Raw genomic sequence first — 4,631 nt, 5'->3', positions numbered from 1 at the left:
GGGGGGGGGAGAGAGAAGAAAAAAAATGATATTCGGAAAACGTTCCTATGCGGTAATTACATCAGTGTAACCGCTTTTTGCGTTGGAATCCACTTAAATCGAGGACTCTCGGAATGCACGGACCATTGAGCACCGGTCGAGCAGATCTACGACGAGGAAGAGTTGGGAAAACGGGGCAAAGTCAGGGGTAACGAGAAGCACAAGAAGAAGAAGAAGAAGGAAGAAGGAAGAGAGGGAGAAAACGACGAGTTGGAGCGGTCTTGCATCGACAGTGGAAATGCATAGTTAGACGGAAGGGATCGTGCAGGATGCTGCAAAGCAGAAGATAGTTCGGGGATAGCTCTCTCTCTCTCTCTCTCTCTTGGTACAAGGGGGCATGATCAGCTCCAGGCGAATTTGCATTGTGGCCGGACGCTTCGTGTTTGAGCTGCACTGCAGAGCTCTGGCTACATCTGCCTCGATGCTCGCTGCACTTTAATCCTCGAGGAGAATCGTCGATATTCTCTACGACACGACGATCCTAGTACCGACCGTTACTTTTCATCGCTAAATTATCGGATGGAATGTAATCGATAAGAAGAGAGGAAAGGTGGTGTTTCGATCGTCACGAACAAACGCCGCTGGAAATCGATGCATTTCGATGCAACGAACGAAGTGGTCGTGGAAACGAGAATCGTGACGAGATTGCCTGGTACTTCTGTTCTACCTGCCGTGGCGGCTATCGTGCTGCAATCTTATCATGACTCTCTCTCTCTCTCTCTCTCTCTCTCCTGCTACTCGATATCGCGAACGAATTATTAAAGTCGCTCGGCTTGCAGCTTCGACTGCGTCGATATGCTGTAAGTTCGATTGGAGTTCTACTATCGGGACGATGCCAGGATTTTTGTTTAATTTTCATCTGTTACATGGTGACCGAAGTTCGGAAGAATTGATAGGATCTACGTTTAGAAATCCTAACGAGAATGGAAGATAAGAATCGATTAGACAAACTCGAGAATGAGTTCTCTAGGTCCAGACTGGTCTAATTATAATCCAGCTAGCTTGGAGTCCTCTCCTCATCGAGGTTTCTCCTTCTGTAGGAAATTACTGTCGGACAAAGATCACAAACGAGTGCTTTAAACAGAGAGAGAGAGAGAGAGAGATGAGACAAGGGGATAAAGACTCCTCAGCTTACGTAGTCTATATTTCAAGCTACAGTTATCGCAAAACCGATCTCGAACTACAAAATTGTACTTGGAAAGTTCCAAGCGAAATTTCCACTCTCAAAACTATCGAGGCTACACTCGTACAAATTTCCACTTGCATTCGTCGAGAAAGAGAGAGAGAGAGAGAGAGAAGGTCCATTGAAAACCTAGCCAGTTGCTCTTCCAGGCTACTCTACAAACACTTGCCCAGTTACGGGGAAGACAAACGGTGCTCTAGTTACCCAGGCCACTTCCTTCGCCCAATATTCGCCATAATTACCAGGACAAAGGGACCTCTAACTGCCAGGCGTTGTCCGCTGTCCGAAACTTCACCAGAAGACGCGTTCCTGACGCCTGACAAGCGGAGGACAAACGTTTGGATTAAATGTAACACAGCGACCGAGGGGAGAGACAGTGGGAATAGAGGGCAACAGGCGAGAGGTCTCTCGGCGGAAAATCCAATCTTACGATTGAAGAGAGAGAGAGAGAAATGGATGGAAGAAGCGGTGTGTGCAGAGTCGCGTCGTCGTGAATGGAAAACGAATCACTCGGAAAAGTTCTTAGTCGCGCGACCAGATCACACTCCTCCGATGCGAAAAACTTCTCGTTTATTCGGTATAATCCATTCGAGAGAAAGAGAGAGAGAGAGGGAGGAAGAAGGACGAGTTTCGATCGAGTTTTTAAGCGGGGACCACCGAGCTCGGAGCGAGAGGATGAGGATGGAGGAGGATGGGGCAATGATTTCTCGAAGGCAGAACGGCAGATACGATCGAAACAGCGGGTCGCGGCGCTCAACAATGCGCGAACTTTCGGGCAAGTGCGCGGAGCTAAACTGGCAAGTTTCACGGATGGCACAATGCGACCATTATGACGACGGAAGGAAAGAAGTTAAGAAAGTTCTCGCGCGTAGCGGGAGGAGCCGGGGGAGGGTAAAAGGCGGTGGAAAGCAGAAATTCTCGACGCGCGAAGGTGTCAGAGGAGAGAGAGAGAGAGAGAGATAGGCGAGAGATAAAAGTCGTAAAATTTAACGCGCATCGCATTCAATCAACGTTCGTTTGTGGCGGCCAGAGCGGAGCAGTTTCTCACCTCTTGCGCCGAACTTTCTTCCCTGCTCGTCTTCTAACGCGTGATTTCACCTTTTTCGTCTCGTCCAACCGTCCACCAGACGCGACACTGTGAATCACAGGAAAACTCGTCGCGACTGGCAACCGAAAAAATAGAGACAGTGCTGGATTTTTATCGTCGTTCTAGCACAGTCGTTGGCGTTTTCATAAACTCATCCGCGTGTGCTTGACGAGGCCCTTTTTTTTCCCATGTGTAATACCACAATTCACGTTGGGGGCTTAGAGAGTATAGACAGAGAGAGAGAGGGAACGACGACCACGATAATGTGTATACGCGGATACTCGAATGGTCCCCTCAGACTCTAATTAACTCGGATATTGACCAGAGCGGCGTGTATCAAGCGTGTGTGCACCCCGTAACCGTGGGCTTTTTGCTCCACACGCGTTCGGTCGCGGTACACAAACGAGGGGGAAAACCGGCGAAAAAAGTGGCTCCAATTTATCAGGCTCCTACGTTTTTATCGGTGCGCCATTTTTACGAGCCCCTTCAACTGGGAAGAGAAGAGAAGGGAGAGGGAGAGAGAGAAAAAGGGGTAGCGCAAACGTCAAAAACTTCGCGATCACGTGCACCGAGACGTGACATCGGTACACGATACGATAAGGGCCCTTTTCGAATGCGTAACGAGAGATGCGTTCCGAATCGCGTTATTCGTACCGAGAAAAATATCGGGACCCTTTGTTCACGTCTAGTCACGCTTGCTCCCTCGCTATCCACGTCAAATTAGCCGCTCGTTCCTCGCTGCATCGTACTTTAACGAGAACGGAATTCTGGCAATTATACATTGGGACATTTAACTGTAGGACTCCTGAGGGTTGTGGTCCTCGAATTTGCAAGTCGAAAAGTTTGAAATTTCGAGTTCTCGAAAAATTGTTTATCGTCGTGTACATCTTCGAGTTTGGTATTTTACGAGCACTTTTGCTATATGTGAAAAATACTGGCGATCACGCGAAACGAACCTTTTTACCTACAAAGAATAACAAAGGATCGCAGAACGAAGAATATCGAATTGACTAATTGGAAAGAAGCGACGCAGCATTCAATCAGTTGCAAACATTTCGCGAACATGGCACGTATTGTACTTTGCTAGTTTTTATTTTATTTTATTTAAGCACGTTTGCTGTATGTAAAAAATACCGTGCATAAGAAAATACTGGCGATCACGCGAAACGAACCTTTCTATCTACAAAGAATAACAAGCGATCGCACTAATCGGAAAGAATCGATGTAGCATTCAATCAATTGCAAACATTTCGCGAACATGGCACGTATTGTACTTTGTTGGCTTTTATTTTATTTTATTTTTGCTAGGTTTTATTTTATAAATACATATAATTAAAAATAAATTCAAGGCAGAAACGTATGCTACGTTTTTCTACGAAATATGACATAATCAAGCGTTATGAAACTTTGTTGGAAAATCAATTTTTTTCAATATGAAAGTGTAAGAAGTATGGGTTCACGGAACCTCCCTTAGGGTCCCGCGTGATGGCCTAGGGCTCAGGAGTCCTAGGGTTAAAAGAAGTTAGATACTTCTCAAACTTTCTTTTTTAAGGTGTCTGGATATCGTCACTTCCACTTGAACCCCGAGTCTCTTTCAACCCTGTACGTGACTTCTCCAAAAACAAACATAAGCCTCGAAGTCCTCCATCGTAATTTACTCCCTTCCCAAAAAACCTGACTCTCCGAGAACAGCGCCTCCACCTTCTCAATAAACAATCAAAATCCTAATACCCGCATCCTCGCAGCAAAACACTTTTACCAAAATTATATTAACACTAGGTTTACGGGCATTTCTTATATACCTGTCTCTACGGACACGCGTCCAGTTGACGACAGAAAAGCAATTTTCTTTGAAAACAACATATTATACACAATTAAATTATAAATGAAACTACGTGACATTATATATTTATATAAAATTTATAATATGCATAAGTGGTAGGAGAGAAATGTAAATTTGTGGTTTCTGTAATTTTCCCAGTGAAATGCGAAATGCGTGAAAATCACGCGTCCCGTAAACCTAGTGTTAACCCTCTAACTCGCTCTAGAATCAGAGAAAACCCTCAAAAGATAAATTTCTCGAGTTGACAAAACCGCAGACGATTTTCAATTTATCCAAGTATTCGATTTGTGACTTTTTCAGGTTCGCGACAGAGTTATGGCGAAGGGTGTAGGCGAAACGACGAGCGAAAGGAAGCAACAAATATTTCGTCGCGATAAGAGATAGTTTAGTCGACGGGAGATCGGTTTGAAAACATATCGGGTAAACCGAGGGAGGCTTTAGGACGCTCGACACGTCCGACGGTTTCGGACGCGCCTTCG

At 45.5% G+C, this 4,631-nt stretch overlaps 1 protein-coding gene across 1 annotated transcript in view; it reads right to left on the bottom strand.

Moving 5' to 3' along the window:
• LOC108572725 (Down syndrome cell adhesion molecule-like protein Dscam2) overlaps window positions 1–4,631 on the bottom strand; it is a 110,204-nt gene that overhangs the window by 100,799 nt on the left and 4,774 nt on the right. The window lies entirely within an intron of this gene.

This window comes from Habropoda laboriosa, unplaced genomic scaffold (assembly GCF_001263275.1).
Source record: "Habropoda laboriosa isolate 0110345459 unplaced genomic scaffold, ASM126327v1 scaffold22, whole genome shotgun sequence".
NCBI classification, from domain to species: domain Eukaryota; kingdom Metazoa; phylum Arthropoda; class Insecta; order Hymenoptera; family Apidae; genus Habropoda; species Habropoda laboriosa.
The sequence above is the reverse complement of the archived record's forward strand: the minus strand, read 5'-3'. Positions and strand labels throughout refer to the sequence as shown.